This window comes from Zalophus californianus, chromosome 11 (assembly GCF_009762305.2).
Source record: "Zalophus californianus isolate mZalCal1 chromosome 11, mZalCal1.pri.v2, whole genome shotgun sequence".
Taxonomy (NCBI): Eukaryota; Metazoa; Chordata; class Mammalia; order Carnivora; family Otariidae; genus Zalophus; species Zalophus californianus.
The window spans coordinates 91,108,631-91,133,449 of NC_045605.1; the positions used below are offsets into that span (position 1 = coordinate 91,108,631).

The 24,819-nt window shown below is 36.5% G+C and overlaps 1 long non-coding RNA gene across 1 annotated transcript in view; it reads right to left on the reverse strand.

The window, feature by feature from the left end:
• Positions 1–1,866: 1,866 nt before the first annotated feature.
• LOC113913846 overlaps positions 1,867–24,819 on the reverse strand; it is a 50,305-nt gene continuing 27,352 nt past the window's right edge. The window contains exons 4-5 of the long non-coding RNA XR_003517276.1: positions 3,588–3,679; positions 1,867–1,975 (exon numbers count right to left, since the gene is read on the reverse strand). This is a non-coding gene — a long non-coding RNA (uncharacterized LOC113913846). The remainder of the gene's footprint in view (positions 1,976–3,587; positions 3,680–24,819) is intronic.

The following is a 24,819-nucleotide window of genomic DNA, read 5'->3' on the forward strand; positions in this document are numbered from 1 at the left end:
ATAGAAAGTGTCAAGAGTCTGAATGTGGAACAAATGACATATTTGAAGATCAGCAAAGAAGTAAGTATGCCTGGAATCAAGTAAATATTGAAGGAGATCAGATGGGAAATGGAGGCAGAAGACAAAACATATACAAACATCATATAGAGTTTAATATTATTCTGAATTCAAGGGAAGCCACTGAGAGGCTTAATGAGAGCAGTGGTGGGTGACATATTTTATTTTCTTTTTAAAAATAAGGAGAAAATATTGTCAAGAGACAAGCACAGAAGCAGGGAGACTGGTTGAGAGTCAGGGGTTAACCAGTCATGTAGTAGCACTAGAGATAGAAGTAAAAGAAATCTATCTTAATTTTGGAGGTAAAACCAACAGGTATAGATGGATTGCTTATGAACGATGAGAAAAAGGAAACAAAGGTGACTCCAAGTTTTTTAGCTTAAAGATCTCATTGGGTGATGTTGCCACTTACGAAGGTGGGAAAGTTCTCTGGAAGGAATATGTTTTCCTTGATATATTTCACTGTAATGGGGGTTGGTGAGCTTGAAGACATAAACTCACTGTATTTATGATGTTATACATTCTAAGTATAAAACTGGATGAGATTGACTAAAGAGATTATATAGGGAAGCATGATTTAAAATGAACTCTGAAGCATTCCAAAATTTAGAGATCAACTATAGGAAAGAGAGAGAGAGAGAGAGAGAGAGAGAAAAGAACAGAAGAGTATCCGATTAAAAAAAAAAATAGCAAGTTGTAACGTGCCAGAAACTAGGAGAAGTGTTTCTAAAAAGTTAGTATGAGATAAATGAGAGGAAAGTATGATGTAGAGTTTAAGAGGACAGACTGCAACCAAAATGTCTGGATTCTAATCCAATCTCCACCAAGCAGCTGGGATGGTCATGGGAAAATTACTTCCTCTCTTGTGATATTCAATCTCCTCTTTCGTAAAACAGGGATGACAATCTTACCGGCCTCAAAGTGTGGTTGTGAGGATTAAATGAACTAATATACTTAATGCACTTAGAAAAATTTTGGTACAGAGGAAGCTCGATAGAAGAGTTTGCTCCTAAGAAAAATACGAAAAACTATTTGAATGCTGCTGAGAGTTTAAGAAGAGGATCTGAGGATGAAGTTGACTAATGGTTTGTCATCATGGTAGTTTCTGTTGCATTAATGAGGTGATTTTAGTTGAGTAGCAAGGATATAAGTAAATTGGAGTGGGTTAAAAAGTGAAGAAGAGTTTATTTATTTATTTATTTTTAAAAGATTTTATTTATTTATTTGAGAGAGAGAATGAGAGAGAGAGAAAGCACATGAGAGGGGGGAGGGTCAGAGGGAGAAGCAGACTCCCCGCCAAGCAGGGAGCCCGATGCGGGACTTGATCCAGGGACTCCAGGATCATGACCTGAGCCGAAGGCAGTCGCTTAACCAACTGAGCCACCCAGGCACCCGTGAATAGAGTTCATTAATTGAAGAAGCTATATGTAGACAATTCTGTTGAGGGGTGTGTGTGTGTGTGTGTGTGTGTGTGTGTGTGTGTGTGTGTGTGTAAAAGCAAACAACTAGGTGGAGGCTGGAAATGGGTTTGGAAATAAGACTGAAAGAGCATTTTTATTAGATGGTAGACATTAAAGCAAAATGTGAATTCTGGAGTAAAGCCCTGAAGAAGAAAATAAAATGCCCATTATATAGGCTTTCAGTAAAGCAGAACTTGTTTTCTCATCCATGTATTTTATCACCATTAATCACCAAAATGTCATTAAGTATGTACACTTCCCAAAGCAAACATAAGAACTGAATTTATGCTATCTCAAGTTGAACGAGAAAGAATAGATCAGCTCACAGCACTGAATTTTCTCAGTAGGACAGCTTCAGGTATGAATCAAAGGTCAGACATCATGGCATTAAATCCCTCTTTGTTTCTATTGCTCATATACATACTCTCCAAGTCTAATATGCTCCCGCAGTAGAGAACCTAGAGGAAAAAGACATGGTTGTCTGGATTAATCAGTCAGGTGAAAACCTTTGCAAACTTCTGACTTCCCTGGCTTGAGTCACACACCAATCCCTGAATGTAGCCAGGAATATAGAGGGTTTAAATTGGTCAGGACAGTATAAGTTTTGGGGACTCAGGAAAGGCGGAGTCAACACCGAACTAAATGAATAAGGGATAAAACATGTTTATTTTCGAAGGGAGAGGAGTGGTTTCCAAGAAGGTATTGGCAGATCAAACAAAACAAAACAAAAAACAAAAGTGCATCTCTTCCAGCCATCCAATAAAGAACAGATCATCACCTCAGTTGTATTGTCCTATCTTCTTTAACTTAGTTCGCGATTTTTATGTTCTTTCTTGGGATGACTAGAGTTCATGTCACCTTAGTCTTGCTATTCCAGTTATAGGTTACCAGGGCTATGGTCCATTGACTACAGATCGTTACGCATTTGAATTCGAGGCCTTTCATAAACAGTATTTTTTTCTCCCTCTCATTATTTTCTTTTCTTTTGTTTTATATGGTTGCTGCTTCTTTCTCCATTCAATAATTATTCTTTTATTGGACTCCATCCTGATGAGTTTATACTTATTATTCTCTTCTTGCTTCTCCCCTCTTGGCTGCTAACTTCCTCTATCCTATTACATTTCCTAAGGACTACTTACTTTGAAGTAGAGGTACCTCTCCTTAGTCAAAGTCGTATCCTTTGACTTCCTGGCCAATAATTTCCCTGAGTGAGTAGAGACTTCTGTCTACACAATAATATATTTTTGTGTTTACACTACCAAAAGAAATTATGCATCTCATGTGTGAAGATCCTGACTTCTCTGTTAAAGGGCTTCAAGGGAAGGAAACTTCCACACCCACTTTGAAGGGAATCTCTTAGAATTGAAAAAAAAAATCTCCTTTAACTAACCTTTCCTATTTTCTTCATTTTTATATGTTCTACCATAACAGTAGGAGTCTGTTGTATTTTCAAGGCCTGGACAGAAAAATATCCTCTTTTGCTGAATATGCAATAAATTGCTATCTTCTCTCTCTTCTCCTGTGTTCCAGTATATCCCTTATGTGAGTGGAATGATGGTGAGTGCAATTAGACATGGGCTTCATATTAAACTTTCAATTTCTAGTCTCTGCAAGTGACTCAGACCTGTTTTGTCCAAAGATCAGAGTACTGTCATTATAAAAAAAATGCTCAAAAATATATTAAATAACTATTTCAAAAAATACACAGTCGGGAAAAGGTGTTCAGCCTATTTCTGGGTCACATTTGCATTCTCTAAAAGGTAACCCCTGTCTTATGTTTTAGTATTCACACCTTGTGATCATTTCTGACTTATGATGTCATGGTCCTCCTTTAGAGCAACCTGCCAAAAGTACTGAACAGGCCTTTACTGATTCCTCAGTGGGGGTCTTTTAAATGTAAGTCTGCCTTCAGTATGGTCCTAAGTCTAGGCATTTATTCAGACTTATTCAAATGATGAAATACTGTATCTCCAAAAGCTCTTTATGCACTTAATGAGAAGACAGGAAAATAAGATATTATCTTAAAGTATATTTATGGAAGGGAGGTGAGAGAGAAAGATGAAAAATTACCTCGTGATTCACATCTCTTTTCCTATTCCTGCCAAAGACATCTTCTCTTGTCCTCTGAATATTCCTGCAAAACCTCCTCTGTTTATCATGCCCTAAGATAATGATTTGCATTAAAAAAATTATTAAAGCACATATACTCATTTTTACCTCTTCCCCCCTTCTCTCAGTTCCTGACATTAAAGGAACTATATGGAAGATTACAGTCCAACACATTTTTATTTCAGCTCCCAAGAATTGACAGAAATAAGGGAAGCATGATGGAATATGCAAGCCCCACAACTGTGAGACTCCAAGAAGTCAGTTCTATTAAAGGCTGGAGAGAGCATGGGCCCTGCCATCAGGAATTCTTCAGTCAAGATCGCTCTGTCCCAGAGTCAAGGCTCTCTCAACGTAAATGAGTCTCTTTGAGGCAAACGGGATCTCTGTAGAGGCATTAAGAGGATTAGCCGATGTGTCCTGAGAGTTAGATTGGCAACTGGGAGTTTCAGGGAGACTTTTCTTCAAATCTAAGTGACACATTATTTATATTTTTACATATCTTAAAACCAGATGTATCTTAAATGTGAAGATATTTAAGAATACATTAACCTATTTACTTCACTTGCTTTTCCTTTTTATACGTACAAGAGTGATGATACATGATACATCAATGTTCAAATAAATCTGACTCAGCTGATTTTATAAGAATGAAACAAAAATTCTAAATAATAACAAAATTTATAGTTTAATTATTGGCAAATTTTTCTTTGTCATTGATAATTAAAATAATAATGCAGGCTTCTATGGACCAATTACAAAAATAAACTGGTGATAAAGTAAGACTGACATCCTACCTTGGCAGAATCTTAGTAGTGTTTGGGACAGGGGTGTGAAGGTAAGATACTAATAAAGGTTTTAAGGCATAGTTTTAGATAAGGGCTTGATGAGAATTGGGTAAATTAGTGAGTAAGGGTTAAAGATTAGTAGACAGATCGAAGGAAGTTTAGAAATGTCTTTTTTTTTTTTTTTTAGAAGTGAGGCTTGAAGAGTAAAGAGTAAAGAGATGTTTAATACTAACTATTGCTCTGGGAAGGGGATATATACTCTAATAAGAGTAAGATGAGTTATATGGTGTTCAAAAAAATGGATTTTTTAAAAATGCCTGATGCGAACAATTAATTTGATTCTCACTGGTAGAACTATGTCATAACTCTTAAACGGATTAGGATTATAACATGCCCAAGTAGTATCTTCTCAAATTCATCACTTATACCAATTTTTAAAAACAACAAACAAGCAAAAAAAAATATAATTAACAATAATATGCCTCTTATCATCTTTAGCCTAACTAGACAATCTTGCTAAAAATGAGCCTGTGGTGGAGGGGCTGCAATTTTCATACTTTAGGCTTAGCTAACAACAAGGAAGAGAACACAGATACTGTCATATATCATTTCCAGCATGTCTACCAACCCAAAATTAGGTTGGGTAAAATATTTGTTCATGGCACAGCCCTTAAGGATCATATACCTTCCAGATAAACCAATTTAGTGATTCTTTGACTTAATAGGACTAAAAGATAGTGTTAAAAAACAAAACAACAATAACCAAAAAAGTCAGGTCCAAAATGGAGTCGCTTTTGCTAACTCCTACCAAGAATTCATACCTAACCCCACTGCAGTTGCAGCCTTTCCCAGGAGTGGAATTTTAAACCAATCAGTCTGGAATTTTCTGATCAGCAACCAGTGAGGTAATCTGCATGATTAAGGCATCTGCCCTTTCCCCCTCAGGGAAGGTGATCTTATCTGAACCAATCCTTCATTTTCTTTTGCTAATAATATTCTCATCCTGACTAATTTCTGCCTATAAAGGCCTTCCATTTTGTATAGTTGCTCAGAGCTATTTTCTATTTGCTAGATGGGATGCTGCTGATTTGTGAATCTTTAATAAAGCCAATTAGATTTTCAAATTTAATTAGTTGAATTTTTGTTTTTTAACAATATTAAGCAGGGCCCTGATGTTTCAGTGTTTCTTTTCCTTTAGTGCCTGCCATTCTTTGTCATGCCCCTTCAAAGAATGAAAAGGTAGACCAGAGGAAGAGTGATGGGCAGCAAAGCAAAGTTTATTGAGCAATAGTACAAAACTCCCAAAAAGGGAGGGGATCAGAGAGGGTTATCATTGGAATTTCTAATTCTAGGCGTTCTTATGAGATTATTGGCCAGCTGTTTTAATCTGATTAACCCTCCTTGTGCCTGTCACCCAAACAGGTTTTTGTCTACAAGCTCATCTACCTATTAGGTAGTTGTTCACGTGGAAAAAGGTGGAGGGCTCCTTCCAGAGTGGTGTTGAATAACAGGATGGGGTCTTTTCCTTTTTAAGGGTAGTTTCCTCCTAGAACAGGGGCCCCTTGTCCCTGTGTGCCTTTCTTCCAACTATCCTCCATTACTGATAATTTCAGAAAATATTTTGATGGCTCTGAGGATTTTATAATTTCCTCTTATTACCCTATAATGAAGGGGAACAGATTTTGCCACACCAAAATATGTCTCTTTGGCATAAGGTTTATCTGGAGTTGATTATTTTAAAAAACAGACACTGGAGAAGCTCTGAAAACCAAGTAGAAGTTAACCTTCTGTAAAAGAATTTTACATTTGTGAGGGAAATCTCCATTTGCAAGCCTGTCTCCCTCCCTGTACTAGGAAGAGGAGGAGGTCTAAATCTCTAGAAATTTTATCACTGGCGAAGACAGGCACCAAAATCTGCATCAGATCTTTACCCTTGCTTACTGTGCTTGTCCTGACAGCCTTCCAAACTGGATTCCTGACCCTCTACAACATCTTTTATCATTAGCTGGTAATGGTATTTAAAGTGGTGGCTTGGACCATTCCAGAGAGTTACTCAGTTTTCCTGGGCACCTCCCATGTGTCCAGGAGTATATATGTTATTAAACTTTTGTTTGTTTTTCTTCTGTCAATTAGCCTTTTTATTATAGGGGAGGGAGTCCTCAACCAAGAACCTAGAAAGGTAGAGAGAAAATTATTTTTTCTCCACCCCCCTCAACACTGCTGTCAAACTAAGTGTCTACTCTTGAAAAATTTCAAGTTATTGAAGCTCTGAATGTAAATCTAAGGATTGAAATATTACCTTGATTTCCCCTTCAAAGACATACTTGAGTGCTGGGTACCTATAAAAGTGTCCAAATAAGTTTTCATTTGACACGCAACAAACATGCCACTCTTTGTAACTTAAATTTTAGAGCATATAAACATTAAAAATAGCACCATAGAATCCTAAAGATCTAAAGACAAGTCTAAATGTTGGCTTTATAATAGAATTGCAAATTCTCTGGAATAGAAGTGGTACAAGAGATGAGAGAAAAACTCTCTAAAGGCCTAATACACAAGGGAAGCCATTTTAGATTACTTCCTAAATCAGCATGACTGTATATAAACTTTTTTCAAACCAAAGGCCTAATTTATGGTCTACCATTCATGCATTGTACATATGCTTCGTGAATGAGTAGCCTAAAGGAAAACTCTCTTGTCCTTGAAATATCAATCAGTTCTCCTACTCCCTACATTACCTTATGATAAAACTTGTGATTCCTGCCTATATGCTAATCTATCATCTTTTGAGCTTCTACAAGATGCAAAAAGTACATAACTCTGTGAAAACTGTTCGTTTCCCTGTGAAGAGTGTGTTTCTCCGGCAGCTGTTTCAACCTGGGTTCCGATAAAACTCTCTTTCTTACTTTTAGGGATTCTAAAAGTTTTGCTCATTTCATGTCAACAGAAGTGGGAAGCAGAAAAGGGACAAAAGGGGTATTTTTTCCTCAGACACAACTTACTGTAAGCAAAAATTCATTCATTCATCTAATTAAAATTTATTGAGCTATTATGTGGCAAGCATAATTCTAGGTGAGAGTTTTACATTAGGGTGCAAAATAATCTAATTTCCTGTTCATGGATTTTACATTCTAACTGAGTCACAGAGAAAATAAGTAATCAGGTTGCTATGTAGAATCACAGATGGTTGTTAGTGCTATAGAATGAAGAAAAATAATGAAGGGAGATTGAGAGCAAAATGATGAAGGGAAGGAAACCAGGAGGAAACTTATTATTCTACATTTCTTTCCCTATAAATTTTCTTTTCTCTAATCTTTCTCAATTTCCAACTAAACAGTTTGTTCCTCCTGAACTAACCTATCAGTTTTCAGATTATTTGGTTTTTATTTTTCATAGCTGTGTCATTTCACTTTATAGTTTTAGGAAATTTCTCAACTTTTTATCCAACTTTTCTTTCATTATTGAATGTTACATTTTTAATTATAAGGACACTGTTTTACTTTGTGATTGCTCCTTTTTCATTTTAGTCTATTCTTGTTTTATGACTGCAATATCTTCTCAAATTTTTCCTGAAAACATTATATATATTTACATATACAACATATGTTTATGTATATGTATGCATTTAAATTGTGCTTTCTGAATTATTACTGTTTCTTTTGTCATCAATTGTTTCATTTATTGACTTAGATCCTGATATTTTCACTCTATTTCCAAAATAATATTGTTTTTTTATTCATGTTTAATAACAAAGTACAAGGTTAGTTTATTCATTTAGCCCTTGTGGTAGGTAGAATAATGGCTTCTGAAAGATGTCCATGTACTAATCCATGGAACCTTGAATATGTTATAATACATGATGGCAAAGGGGAATTAAAGTAACAAATGGGATTAATGTTGCTAATCAGCTGAGCTTAAAGTAGAGAGACAATCCTGAGTTTTCTGGTAGGTCCAATGTAATTACAAGGGTCCTTAAATGTAAAAGCAGAAGAATGCCAGAATGATGTAGTGTAAAAAAGACTCTGCTGGCCATTGTTGAATTTAAAAGTGGCAGGTAAAGAATTCAGGTGACCTCCAGAAGCCAGAAAAATAACAACAATAAGAACAAATCTAGGAACCAAATTCTTCTCTAGAGCCTCCAGAAGAAATGCAACCCTGTTAACTTCTTGATTTTAGACCACTGAGACCCATTTTGAACTTCTAGCCTATAGAACTGAATGATAATAATAAATGTGTGTGGTTATCTTAAGCCATCAAGTTTGCGGTAAGTAGCTGCAGAAGCAATAGAAATCTACTATAGCCTTCCACTGGAGTTTCTCTATGGGTTTTCTCTACTGATCTTCAGATCTTTTACTGAAGAGCATTGTCAGTTTTAGCTTTTAGTTGGGCAGGAGACAGGTAGACTAAACTATGAGTGATTCTATTCTCAGAAGCTAAAATATATACTAGATACTTGTCAGTCTGGTCCAAATATATCATTCAATTTTTAGAGTATATTGATCACTTTAAACTGCTTTTACAATTTCAGCATGAAAATAGAGCAGTTAAAGGCCATTTGCTTGAATATTCTCTAGATGTTAGGTAGCAGTAACTATTTTTTAATCTTTGATATATTTCATATGCTTTTTGTTTTTAGGAGTCACCAAAATTTCTGGATATTCTGATGTTCCATTCTCCAATTCATATGTTTAAGGTTTTATTCCTGTTTGTACATTTTTACCCTCATTCAATGGGATTTATAAGTGGAGAGATAAAATGTAAAGGCATATGCCCAGCCATCCAACTTACAGTAGAAACCAAATTTAGTTCTTATATTCTTTTCTTTCCCTAGAAGTAACCACCTCTAGAATGAAAACTAATAGCTGGCCGTAAGAGCTCAAGAGTGGTTGGAGTTTTTTGGACCAGATACTATTCAATGCTCAGAAAACAAGGGGAAGTATCTTCTTTATGCTCATCAATCTAAAGCAAGAGCTTTTATTACAGAATGTTAGCATCAGAGAAACTATTGTGCTTGAATAACAAGCCATAAAATGCAGGGCTAAGGAAGTTGATTTTTGCTTCTTGTGCCCTCAGAAACTCTTGGAGTGTCACTCACAGATCTCTCTACATGTGCAATTGCCTCTGGATCATGAATTGCTCTGCTGTGTCAAATATCCAGTCCCAATTCCTGCCATTTTCCTGTAGATTTTACAGCATCTACCTCACACCAATGGCTATACATCTTCATCCTGCATGTGCCACCTGGCTTCGAAATGACTGACCTGGCTTATCCTCTATTATTCTTGTTTTTGTTATAATGTTTAACACTTCATGAAGAGAAGTGGTGATCCTCTTAAAGCATTACTAGCTAGGGCTGACTTTATCACACCACTTATAACCAATCAATAGATTGCACGCATATATGAATACAGGCATTTTTAAAAACACCAATAAAACCTTATTCTCAACATTTCTCCTGATAGCAGAGCTCTAAGTGATGGCAGATTAAAATATTCCTATTGAAAGGAGGGACACTCTAGCAGAGTTGGTCCAGAGTTTTCATATACAACAAAACCTTATTTAGATTTGTTTTGGCCATTACACTAGTTCAAATGAAAATTTTTCCCATGTTTTCACCCATTTTTCTGGATGCTGAGTAATATATATACTTGCCTGTTTGCATTCTCTGCCAAAGGCAAGTTTTTCTCCCAGCGGGCCATAATATCATATTCTAGAGTAAACTCATTCATGTGCCTTGGGACCTCTGAAACCAAACATTCCTATGAACACATCCCACATTGATTGCACTTGGCAAAAGAATATTTACTTGATTCAACCAAATGGGTACAAGTAATTATAAGCAAGTAAGATTTGTCCTCAAACTAAACCAGCACCTTTGGCCAATTCAAACATTTAAAGTGCCAAATCCCTGATTTTCAACCATGTAAAACCTGACAGATTAAGTCGGCCTGCCTGTCAGAGACCAACCTGAAATGTCAGAACAATACTTCAGAGATATGCTTTACATTGTGGGAGTGCCATTGATATTCAAGCTAGTTAATAAGATAACAGATATGCTAATTTCTACACAAAAAAATGGCATTGCTAATTATTCTCTTAAGTCAGACCATTTTAAATGTAAAAATGTATATGCATCTTTCCTGCAAAGTCTTTGCAAGATGGAAGTCATTATCTAATGACTCCAACATATGGTGAAGGTACAAACAATATGTTGGAAGCTGACTTTTAGAACAGTGAAGAGTGAGAGATCACTGCATACATAATAAGTTTAATTTTTAAAGGAATACTAATTAGATAAGGATCTAATGAAGGGTACCTGATTGGCAGCAGCAGGGAACGATGTCCCTGCTGTTCAAACTTAATGCCTAGTAACAGTTATCTCTTGGTGGGGGAAAACAGAAACAAAGACCTCTGAAAAGAGAGGTCAGTGTCATTGCTTGCATAGGTGTTTCCAATAGGTCTCTTATATTCAGTCTGAGTGCAGAGATGAAGGTAACAGCTAACAAGAATCTTTGCAATATAGTAAAGAGTTATAATTCATTGGCCTTTTAATGTATCTGGATGTAATGTCATTGAAGCCATTGTTATTGATTTGGACTATATAATTCTAAGAAGTTTAGGACAGATAAAAGGAGTGTATGTGTGATATGTAAATATGGTGGGAAGGAGAGAGAGGTTGGGTAAAGGAAGAGAGCTGACAAATGGTATGGCGAAAAGAACCTTGAACTATATTCAAGGACTTAAGACGATTGCCAAGAAGTGCCATCTCTTGGAGATAAATTAATCAGTTTCCATTATTTAAACTTGGTCTCTATCAAATATCTATAGAAAAAAAAAAACTGTCATGAGAAAGTAATGTGAAAGCTTACAACAACTGAAGAGATTACCCCCTTGAAGGCAAGAAGCCAATTTCTATTAACTGTAGAAGGAAAGAAAAAAAAATGCAGTTCTCTGTGCTAGGAAGCTGATTGCACAAGAAGATAAAGATTCAGCAGTTGCATCACCCAGGCATGCACCAGGTCTGAGTAAGCATGTGACATTCGTGTGACTGTGACATCTGAATGAGTACATATTGTTATGGGGAGTCAATAAATTTTTAAATGCATATACTGTGCCAATAATAATTTAAACCAACTCTCCCTTTTCAATCACAAAGTAATTTGTTTCAGATAATGGTATCTTTTCTTGTGGAACTGATATCCTAAAGAAAAATCTGGATTGTTGTGATATCTTTAAATGGATATACTTAACATCAGCAGTGTTTCTGGATCTACGTTAAACATCAGAAAACTCTAAGGACTCCTTCTCAATTTCAGTAACAATAGGTAGTCATGATTAGGTCTCCTTTTAGAAGCTACCTGGGTTGTGATTAAAGGTGACAAAAAGAACCACTGGTAGGGTAATTTGGTTACTGAATCATTTTAACCACATTTACCCTCTTTATTCACTTGTCGAAGAGAAGGAGTTCTTTCTTTACCAAAGAAGACTTGTTCTTATCCATAATAATACCTTTGTCTCCAGAGTCCTCTGTGACTTTTAGAGCATGACAGTTTCATCACAGTTTCTCAGATTGTATTTTTTTTCTTCCTTTCAAGAGCAGGTGATTCTTACTTATTTCTAATTGGAAGTGAAACTGCTATGCTACCTAACTGTATTTGACAAAGTGGCCATCGTGACCCCACTAGAGTTAGAAATCTATCCCCCCTGCCCCTACTTTTTGTCCTTTCCTTGCCAGATACAGATACTAGAATTAGATGCCTTATTTTTGGGAAATAAGGGAAAATAGTAAAAGATGGATTCAGGAGTAGATGTGAGAGGCGATTAAGAGCTCATACTTCATAACATAATTGATCTACTGCAAAGATCTTTTAATTCATGTGTAAATGTTTAAGAATTTTCCACCTAGAACTAAGCTGGGTCTTGTGGGTCTTCCCACACAGTGATCCTCAAAGTAGATCCCAGAGTTTAAAAGCTCTATTTAATAAGTTCTGGATTTTTTTTTAAAAGATTTTATTTGTTTGAGAGAGAGAATGAGATAGAGAGAGAGCACGAGAGGGAAGAGGGTCAGAGGGAGAAGCAGGGCTTCTCCCTGCCGAGGAGGGAGCCCGATGCGGGTCTCGATCCTGGGAGTCCAGGATCATGACCTGAGCCGAAGGCAGTTGCTTAACCAGCTGAGCCACCCAGGCGCCCAAGTTCTGGATTTTTAAAATTTTTTATCAAACATTCTTTATTTTGGTTTTCCTGCCAAGTTCACTCTGACCTCCTGTCTCTAACTTTACTTCATCTGTTATCTCTGAAAGGCAATGTTTTCCTTTTAAATCATAATTAATAATTATTTTATATTAACTCATTCATCAGATTTTTATCAATAGATGTCCCAAAATCTGGTCATAAAGTAGTTCACAAAACAGAGTACCTGATCTCCCAATCTTAATACTGCATTGGGGGAATCAGAAAATAAACAATAAACGTTATTTTCAGAAAACGATCTGTGTTTTGAAGAAATTAAAATAATAGAAGAGACTGTGTGACAGACATTAATGAGAAGTCTCTCTGGGGGAGATGACATCTGATCAATGTCAGGAATGACCAAAAGAATCACTTATGCAAAGATCTAGAGAAAGAATAGTTTAGGCAGGCAGAATAGGAAATCTAAGTATTGTGAGACAGGAACGATCGCGGCATGTCCCAGGAACCGGAAGGAGACCAGAATGACTGAATGCTAATGAAGGAAAATTAAAAAGAAAATGTGGAAGACAAGAATAGAGAATGAAGAGAAGCCAGATCTTATAGGCCAGGTTTAGAAGACATACTTTAGATGAAGTGTTAATCATTCCATGAAAACTAGATGCAGGGCTGGGGATTAATTAACAAACTTTATTATTCTTCTGTGCCCTACAGGCTCTAGAGCAAGAAATAAAATGAAGCAAAGAATAGCATAGTTTAAATATCTGCTACGTACAAAAACTTATTTGGCTTATGATTGGCTCTAGATAAATACTTTAGGGGAGGAGAAATTTAAACTGACTTAGGTATTAAGAATTTCCTTCTTCCCTCATGATTTTCTTTTATTGTACCCTACCTTTTGTACCTGGTCTCATTCATTCTATTTAATTTTTCATTTTGAGGTCCCATGCTACAGTTCAGTCAAAACTCCCAGCAACAGGCATCTGATTGCCGTTGTTTCATTAGGACAACGTATTTCAGAGAGTGAAAAGTGACTCAGTTGAGAGAGCAGCTGCTAAATTTTCCACTAACTAAAGGGGCTGTTTGTGCTGAGTGGGCACTCCTCTCAGAAAATTCATATCCTCGGTCTTCAGACAGCTCAAGGAAATGATCATTACCTGCAGGACCATTCTTATCACTTCTTCATTGCACATTTTATCCTCCAGCCACCTCACCAAGAATCTCCATTCTGGCCATGCGCTTCAGGTAAACACCCACCAACATACTCAGGACAAGTGATTGTTGTGATACGGGTAAAATAGCCCTTCAGAAATAAATTTGCATCCCGGAAAAACACCAAATACAACTCCGATTTGGGGCCACTGGATCATTTCTCTCAAACTGGGAAAGATCACATATTTATTTTTAAAGATGGAACATCATGGTGTGTTTTCGAAATGGATTTTAAAGTGGCTGTGTGGGTGACTCCCTTGACAGTATGTGACAGAGGAAGCATTGCCAGTTTGAGGTTTCATTTCAATATAGGCAGACTCTTAATTCTTTGCAGTAATTGTTTGGGGAATCATATACCATCTGTAGGATTTAATTTTTATTCATTACTCTTATAACAAATATATTGCATTTCTTTGCTTATTGCAAAATAATTCAAACGCTATGTAATGAATGGATTTAAGTGTTAAAACCCATTTTCCCTTCCCCATGGATCACCTGCCAATCCTACTATCCTCTCGAGTGGTAGCCATTAGTTACAGTTTGATGCTTCCGTCTAGATCTCTTCATATACCCCACAAAGGCATTTAAATACACACACCCACACACACATACACTGTTTTATGTCATTAGTTTTGAACATCAATTGGAAAGGTTGTCTGCTTCATAAGAGCATATTGTGAAGATCTGTCTATGAAAGTAAATACAAACTTTGTTTAAAACTTAGCTTCAAATTTCAGGGGTGGATGCCCCATAATTTCATTTGCTAATTAATTCTTCTTCTTCTTTTTTTTTTTTTTTTAAGATTTTATTTATTTATTTGACAGAGAGAGACACAGTGAGAGAGGGAACACAAGCAGGAGGAGTGGGAGAGGGAGAAGCGAAGCAGGCTTCCCGCAGAGCAGGGAGCCCGATGTGGGGCTCGATCCCAAGACCCTGGGATCATGACCTGAGCCAAAGGCAGACGCTTAACGACTGAGCCACCCAGGCGCTCCTAATTAATTATTCTTCTATTGGAGACATAAATGTTCTAAGTTTTTCTTCTGGGAAGATTTCTAACTTCATGCTTTTATACAATTTTTTCCCTAAATAAAATTTGAACATTGAACCCAAAATCATACAGATTTCACACAGCAAATCTGCAAAAATATACCACCTATTACTAATATATGTTATAAAAAATCTTATTGTAGAAACTCTGCTCAATTATGACACTATCTACCTGGAGATAGCATCACATCCTGGTTCTACCAGAATGTCCCTCCCACACACACACATTTCAGTTGCCAATCACAAGTCCAGATTGTTACCTGTGCTTCTGACTGAACTACTACAGGTTGGATGTTCCAACAATCCCTCCTCAGGTTTGATTAATCTGATAGAGCAGTTCACAAAACTCAGAGAAACATTTTATTATAAAAGGATATGCCAAATGGTAGAGATACATAGGACCAGGTATGTGGGAAGGGGTGCATGCCTTGTCCAGGCATGCCACTCTCCCTGCATCTGCATATGTTCACCAACCCAGGAGCTCTCCAAACCTCATCCACTTGGGTTTTTATGAAGGCTACATCATATAGTCATGGTTGATTTTATCACTGGCCATTGGTGACTGATTCAATTTCTTGCCCCATTCACCCTCCCTGGGGACTGAAAGTTCCAACCGTTTAATCATGTGCTCTGGTTGCTCCCTTGGCAACTAGAACCCCCAGTCTTTAGATAGGGTCCAAAAGTTACTTCATTCCATAACAAACTACAACTTTATTGCTCTCATCATAGCATATTCCAAGGGTTTTTGGAGCTTTGTGTCAGAATGGGGAAGAAGACCAAATACATATTTCATATTATAAATCACAATATCACACATCCTAATGTCATAAAATATTGTATGTGTGTATACTCATTTTTTTAAGAAACTGGATATAGGGGTGCCTGGGTGGGTCAGTCATTTGGGTGTCTGCCTTCAGCTCAGGTCATGATTATGGGGTCCTGGCATTGAGCTCCACATTGGGCTCCCTGCTTAGTGAGGAGTCTGCCTCTCCCTCTCCTCTGTATCTCCCCCAGCTCATGTTCTCTCTCCTGCTCTCTCTAATAAATAAATAAAATCTTAAAAAAAGAAATTAGATATATTCTTATTCCAGTGGATGGATTAGTCTCCATGAGATAATTCTTGGAGGGGGTTTGAAGAACTGATGATGATGATGATGATAGTATATAATGTAAAGATAGCTCTATTGAGTGATCCCATAAGTGACAACTGGCTAAGTGTCTTTTATCTAGAATAGTGATATCAGACAACATAAAGTCTATTATAACACTAAAAATAAAGTCACTTCCATTATTTCACTTTATCATTATTGCAATTTTATAAGAAAGTGGATAGTTTTTTAACTTTCCAAGAGCACCTTCACAACACATTTATAATTATCTATTTTTATTTAAAATGCCTTAAAAATTGAACATATGAATAGTTTTCGATCATGAAATAGTTACCTTTAAGTGTTGACCAGTTGTTAATGCTTAGCTCTCTATTACTTAGGCTGAAATGTAGCCAGCAGGCATTGACAAAACCACATACATTGTTAAAACATTAAAATACCTCTGATTGGGCAGGTAAATGGCCAACTTCCAAGCCTCTGAGTGTTGCCCATCTGTCTGCCTCAGACTTGGTCCATCCGTTGGAATTCCCTAGGTCCACCCAAAGTTCAGAAAACAAATTACTGACAGAAGCAGAGACTTATTTTCTGTACAGTTGCTGTCACTGCTGAACAGCAGTTAAGCATTTTGAATATTACCCCTCAATAATACCATATAGATGCATCAGTTGAGTTGATCCCCACAGGCTCATACATTTCTTAGGGACTTTTTTGACTCTTCTCCATGTCTCCTACATGGACTACTGTTCATAAGTCATGAGAAAGGAGGAAAAACAATTTCTCCTGTAATCTTTGAGGTTCTCAGCTAAGATTCCCCCAAATAAAAAGATAGATTAACAGGAGAAAAACAAATTTAATTATGTAATACATACAGGAACCCCATAAAGAGATGAGACACAAAGAAGTGACCAGAACAGGAAGCTTTTATACCTTTTAAACAAAGAAACAATACATTTGTGAAGGATTGACAAGACAAAGCTGTTTGGGCTGGAGATAGTAAACTACTGAAGAAGTAACAAGGTTTGCTTAGCCTTCTAGGCTCTACATTCCCTGTCACTGGTGTTAAGGAAGCCTGGTGAAAAGGGAGGGTGCCTTTCACAAGTGAGATTTGTCTACTTTCAGGGGGACAAAGGACTACCAGACTGTCCTTTTTATGTTGGCTGCTTCTTTTTCTTTCTTTCTTTCTTTTTTTGTTTTTAAGATTTATTAATTAATTTATTTGACAGAGAGAGATAGCGAGAGCAGGAACACAAGTAGGGGGAGTGGGAGAGGGAGAAGAAGGCTTCCTGCGGAGCAGGGAGCCCGATGCGGGGCTCGATCCCAGGACCCTGGGATCATGACCTGAGCTGAAGGCAGACACTTAACGACTGAGCCATCCAGGCGCCCCAGTGTTGGCTGTTTCTTAAGTACCTTTATTTCCAAATAAGAATCTGCCAAAGTGGAATATTTTGGGGTGACATATATTCAGAAGTCCTACAGCCATAGTACCAAAAATTACTATTTTTGACATGTAATATCAAGATATTATTATTTACTAAGTAAAGGAATGCCTACAAGATATTATCTATCTTAAAAAGAGAATATATTGTCTATCTTATACACTTAAGTAAAGATTTTTTTAATTTTTTAATCGTCCAATTTATCACCTTTTTAAAAAATATTTTATTTATTTATTTGACAGAGAGAGAGAAAGCACAAGCAGGGGGAGTGGGAGAGGGAGAAGCAGGCTTCCTGCTGAGCAGGGAGCCCGATGTGGGGCTCAATCCCAGGACACTGGGATCATGACCTGAGCCGAAGGCAGAGGCTTAACCAACTGAGCCACCCAGGCACCCCAGAGTAAAGATTTTTATTACTGTTTATTTGTATTCTTTTTCCTTTAACTATGTATCCTCCTGACAATTTTACTATTCTGAATGATTCTTTTCTGTTGTAATTCACATTTAAGCCTAAGTGCTTACTTCCAAAACACTGATATTCAAAGGAGATATTCTGGAAGATTGATTCTATGTCTTTGTTTAAAATTCTTTCATCAACAATTTTGGTTTAATGGATAGAAATATATATGAACTGGAAAAAAAAAAAGGGAGCAGGGAAAGAAACCCAGGGTTAACAGTGGTCAGCAAATTAACACTTGTCATGTGATGAGCACATGAATACCATCTGCAAAGCCAAACAAAAGGAATGTAATTTTAGGTATGTTGTTAACATATCAATAACTGGATGATGGGTTCAAAAATATTGTACTGTGTAATCAACAAAACAAAACATTCTTGTTTTGTTTTGCTTCTTTCTAAGACTTTAAGATATAAGAAAGCTTCCCAGAGAGAGAAATCTATCCCATCCTTGCCCCATTCTTTCCCCCAAATTTGTTTCCATTAATAAATAATATACTAGGTATATTTCTCATACCACAAACCAGGTGTAGAAATAAAATTATCCCTCCCCCATTATTAATTTTAATTTTTATTAATTTTTTTTTCAGCTTCATCTCCAGCAGGATTTGAAAATTTATTCTTGGTCAGTTCAAGGACTCAGTGATTGAAAGTTTTCCCTTGCCTCACACTGGGTTTTAGTCTAGTTTCTTGGAGGCTATTTGATTGCTAATGAATGCATTGGGTAGGAAGGTAGCTATCTGGTCTTCAGTCACTGCCACCTCTCCATGATGAACTATACTGAGATAAACATTGTTCCTTTAATAAACATTTTGTCTATCCATGTAAATAACTGGGACAACCTAAGTTTTACCTGCTCTGTAATCATTAGTCTACAACTACATTTTTCTTAAGATTTTATTTACTTATTTGACAGAGAGAGAGAGAGAGAACAAGCAGGCAGACTGTCAGGCAGAGGGAGAGGGAGAAGCAGGCTCCCCACTGAGCAGGGCTTCATCCCAGGACCCTGGGATCATGACTTGAGCCGAAGGCAGACTTAAGGGACAGAGCCATCCAGGCCCCCTACAGCTAAATTCTTGACCACAGGCTTCTCAGCTCTGTCTCACTCTCAAGTACTTCTGCTTTTCTTGAGCGCACAGGTAACACATCACTGTTTTCACACTTCACTGTCCAGGGAATGCTAAGTGTATCAGAGACCCATTGACTATATATCTCATTTGGCCATCTCTTCTTTTCCTGCTCCTAAACCATGCTTGGCATGCAGATATTATGTGAAGCTGGCTGCCTTACTGGGTTCTCTGTCAGATTGTCCTCTGCTTTTATAGCCTCCAAGACTATTTGGAGTTTCTGTTACCCCTCAAGACCTCTCATTTCACCTCATTTGGAAAGCAGGGCCCTGGGTCCATTCTCTCTGACTCTTCTTTTTTTTTTTTTTTTTTAAGATTTTATTTATTTGACAGAGAGATTGACAGTGAGAGAGGGAACACAAGCAGGGGGAGTGGGAGAGAAAGAAGCAGCCTTCCCGCTGAGCGGGGAGCCCGATGTGGGGCTCGATCCCAGGACCCTGGGATCATGACCTGAGCCGAAGGCAGACGTTTAACGACTGAGCCACCCAGGCGCCCCCTCTCTGACTCTTCTTACCCCTATGTTCAGCCTATGGAATTTTCATCTAACATGGGTCAGATAGTCTTTGATAGGTTATTAAGGGCAAAGATATAATATTCTGAATCATGCAGGATATAGGGAGGTGAATCTCAGTAGTTAAAATTCTTGCATTTTCAAGTTGCTTTTTCTGCTAAATACAATCATCATGCTATTAGTTTCAAAAGTCAACTTAAAAACCCCAAAACCTATGGTGAGAGTTCTAAGAGTGTACATTTTCTAAACCCATTGGCCTATGCACTCATTTAAATTATACCTCAATAAAGTTTATTTTAAAAGACAATAAAAACTCAAAATTTACTAAGTAAGTCTCTATTTCTTTGGTATTTTCTCTCAGTCAATTAGCAGAGAATACCGTAAACACCATCTTATCTATGGAATGTATTTATTGAGATAAGAGGATGCAGGAAGGGGGAAAAACTAAAAATAATATTCTATAAGATACTAATAACAGCAATAATAATGGTGATAAAAACTAACACAGTTTCCTACTGTGTACCAGAAAAAAACAATTTATATCAGCTGATCCTCACTATAATTCTATAAAATCACTTTATGATTAGCTAGATTTCAAGAGAACCGAGGCTTAGGAGATTAAAAGAAATATGTAAGATCTTGTTTGTGGTGGGGAGTGATTTAAAAGCCTACGGTTGAATTTCCAAGTTCTCACTCTTTTTTTTTTTAAAGATTTTCTTTATTTATTTGACAGAGAGAGACAGTGAGAGAGGGAACACAGCAGGGGAAGCGGGAGAGGGAGAAGCAGTCTTCCCTCCGAGCAAGGAGCACGAGGCAGGGCTTGATCCCAGGACCCTGGGATCATGACCTGAGCCGAAGGCAGACACTTAACAGCTGAGCCACCCAGGTGCCCCCCAAGTCCTCACTCTTAACCACTACTCTATACCAATACTTAAAGGTGTTTTTTCTGGTCAAAGCTATGATCATAGTACAAACAAAATGGCATTGGTAATGTGATGATGATGATGACATGGGAAGGATATGCTAATACTGGCCATTTTTAACATCAATCCCTGTCATGCTCAGTGTCCAATCTGCATTTACCCATTTTCTACTCACAAAAGTCTTATGACAGTATTATTTGTATTTTCTCCATTTTAACAATGAGAAAACTGAGTCTCAGGGAAGATAAATAACATGCTTAAAATCTTTCATCTAAAAAGTATTACAAGTTTAGACAGGAATAGAGGTTTGTTTGGCATTAGAACTCACTCGGCCACTTTGGTTCAATCCTCTCAATAGCTTGCTTCTCTCTCTCTCTTAAAAAATAAACATATTATTTCTATTGTTACAGTGTTTTGTTCCCATACCCAGTGACTTAACATTCCATTATTGTGATTTATTTGGGATTGTTGACTTAATAATAAAAGTCACTGATTTTCAAGAACAGTACATGCTGTCATCTTGCACAAAGACAGGGGCTGATAAAATGGGAAAAAATAGAACTAACCCTTTCCTCAACTTTGATTTGTATCAATACCTTCATATTTATATCTTCGCATTCAGCTATCCATCTATCTTTCATCTATCTCTCTCAATAGATTTGTTCATTTTATATATCGTCTTCTTTGAAGATAGGATGAAAAACAGGTAGAGAAGAGCAGTAACTTTTATAGCTCTCTTTTGTTCCTCCTCACTACCAGTTGAAAAGTAATGCATTATAACCACTTCTTGAATCCATGAATGCACATAAACTCACAAGCAATTATTTACTAGGTTCCCATGGGTTCTTAGTACTTAGTGTGAAAATACATTGCTCTACAAATTCAAGAGGTTCAGGGAAAAAGGGAAATGCAAGGCTAATGGAATAACTTCAGTCACATTCAGAGCCTTGCATGAAATCCATTCTGGAAGCAAAGAAATTTTGGCCAGCATTAGAAGACCATAATGATATGAAATAAGCAGACACCAACAATTGGACCTTTAGGTTGGACGTGTATATTTGGGACTGAGGAATTAGGAAGCCCTTGAGGGTAGAACAAGGGGAAAAACAGAAAGCTCAAGAAATACAAGATGAGCTTTGATGATCTTCAGGCAGGCATGAAGCTAGAGGCAGTGGTAAAGCTCCATTTAAAGTTGTATTTTCAGAGTTATTTCCTTCAATACTGCTTAACACTGTAATTTTATTAGCCACTGGACTGAGACGAAGATGACTTTGGCAGCTCAATGTAAACTGAACACGTCTTAGCAACTCCCATAGGAAGTCACTGCATTCTAAATGACATGCTGCCATAGACAGCATCAGAAAGAAAAAATAGTTTTGCTTTAGGGAGAAAATCATGCTCATCCAAGAAGATTTAGTATTTACATATTATTGGAAAGCTCTCTATAGCCTCAAAGGCTAAGACCCTTTTCTTCTTCCTGTAGTTTTACGGCAACTTATAACCCTAAAAATATCTAAACAATTTAATTTGCTTCAAAATGTGAAAACCCACAGGGATAAATGGTTCTTCCAGCTATTGCTATTGATATAAAAATAAATCGAGTATATAAAGAACATAGGTTTACACGTTCAAATTAACATTATTTATTTTAAATAAATAAGTTTCACACGTGAAACGCTAATTCAGGCACCGTAGTGAAGTGGTGATTTGCAAAGGCATTTTGTTCAAATATTAGTTGAAGCAACTGAACAATATAGAGTTCAACGTTTTATTCCGGGATATAGACATCAGGCAATTCTCAGGCACCCCTGTATTAGGTCATACTAGTGCTTTTGAAATTCAAAACAATATCCAGGGTAAATTAGAATTATAGGTTTACCAAAGTTGATATACTTTTCTACTTCATCAAGCCATATCATTACTTAATGAAGCATTAGGATACAGAAACTGTAAGCGTAACAGGGAGAAGTGTCTGGTGGCGCTGAGACATGGTGAGAAGGTGAAAGTTCCTGTTTCTACAAAGTCGAACTTTGACCGCCCGGTAGCCCAGTAGGTATATGTAGCAACTAGAATATATGGTTGGAACATTTAGGTAAAATTGCATCATGTTCAGCATTTTGCAACCACCACCTAAGCCGTCAAATTGAACGATGCCCCCTATATGCCCCACAGATGTATGTCAGTGCTCAAGGAAAATCAAAAAACAAAACAAAACAAAACAAAACAAAACAATACAGGTAACATGACTCACCTAAGTTATGGACCATTAAACTTATGAGGCCCTAGAGGCCATGGAAGCAAACTGCACTTTATTGCTCTCCCTTGCAAGGTTTTCTTTATTTATACCTTCCTTTTCTTCCAACCGGGAAAAATAAAAAAAGTGAAAGTAAACTACCATGGTCTCAGGTCTGTGGAATCCTTATGTCCCCTTTAAATCTTCATTAATAAAAGAAAACAGATATTTCTCAAATAAAAGTAGCACTCAATAAATATTCAAGGGGAAAACAGAAATATGTATCCCCATGAAATTATTGTTTTATGTTGAAATGGCATTTTTTCTCTTTCATCATGTAATTACCTTCAAGAGTCTAATGAAGAAAATCTAACAAATGGCACGCAGTTGCCACAGCAACATTTTTTCTTACATATAGACAACTTTTCTTCCTTTTTCCATTTCCTTTGTTTTGTTTTTAATAGGATAAAAGCCTCTCTAATAAATGCAATTTTGCAATTTCACTAGTCCCAGTCTGGTTTTGCTTCAGTATAATGAATAAATTTGAAAAAGGATATATATATCCCAATAATGGAATATGTTCATACTTAATTAGTTGGTGGCATTATTTTGAAGACAAAATGCTACTTGACAAATATAGTGGTTTCCTGCTTCATGAGGTAATTAATAGTGTTGTTTATTGTTCTGTAAGTTTTCTCCCTTGTCAGACATAATTTGTTAAGTAAATTAGACACTAAAGTGCATATGGACTTAACAGATACCAAATAATAAAGTATTATCAAGGATTTAATGATATAGAAATAGCTCTGGGAAAAAATAGTTATTCTGATGCAAATAGTTGCTATGGTGATAGCTTGAAATCACTGTGTGATTTTTTAAAAATATATTTTAAGAACATGTGAATTTTACTAACATTAAATAAAAATCTAGACTACACCAGATTTACCAAAAACTAAAAATAAATTTAAAAAACCCTTAGCTTTATTTTTCCAAGTTTTCATATGTTTCTATTTTATATCAACCATTTGGATATCACCTTGTCCCACTAGTGAGAGGTTTACTCACAAATATGAAAGCCATATCAAATGGAAGAAGAAATCCATGTATTGCTTGGGGGGATTGGACTAAATGAACCTCATTACCAAAACCAAAGCTATATGATTTCATATATAGATAATTTAATAGATCATAAGCAGGAAAACAGCAGTGTCAAATTCAAGATTAATCATTAGAAATTCCTACATAAATTATAAAGTATACTTAAAAGCTTAACAAAGACTCAGTGTCAAATATATAGTATATACTCAACAGTTTTACTTGAGCAAATTAATACTCTAATTATGCCATTTACCCCACCCTCATTTCAATAATATATGTTGAATCCTTGCACTATATGTTTTCAGAAATATTTCCCCACAATATGTGAAGTTAAAACAGTAGAGGACATATTATCTAAACCTAATGAATTAATTATACAAATCATAGTGTTGGAAAGCAAGCATTACCTATACAAAATAATAAAAGACAATGGATGGTCATCCATTATTTTTCAAAACTGCAAGGCAATACTTCCTAAGTCAAAAGGAGACTGTTGGAAAAGTCATCTGAAAATACTGCCATACGTAGAGGAATGATTCAGTGACTATGTCAAATGAGTTAAATTCAAATGAGGCCATGGATGTACTCTCATATATTCGTGCTTAGAATGTCATCAGTCACGACTTTTTGAAAGAATAAACAGGTAAGAGAAGACTGTCTTCACTCTCTTTCACATTTATTCCTCAATTAGTTTATTCTATGTTTTCACTGACCAATAGATTGCTCTCAAATAATCTTGAATTACTAATGATTCGGTCAAATATATCTGTGTGTGCATATACATGCACCAACACACACACATAGCTAATGTGTACACACACATATAGCTAATCTTCATTAATAATGTTATTTGGCAACCATTGATTTAACTGTTTAGAATCTACCTATCACATTCTGGTTGGTTAATTTATTTGATCCCTGTAGCAAGTCTGAAAAACATCATAACGCATAACTACAATTTCATAGATTGAGGCACAGAAGCAAAGTAGTGAAGGGTCTGAATCAAGGTAAGTACTCAAATACATGTTTTTTGATCAGAGACCCCACACACTTGCAAATCTCATATTTTCTT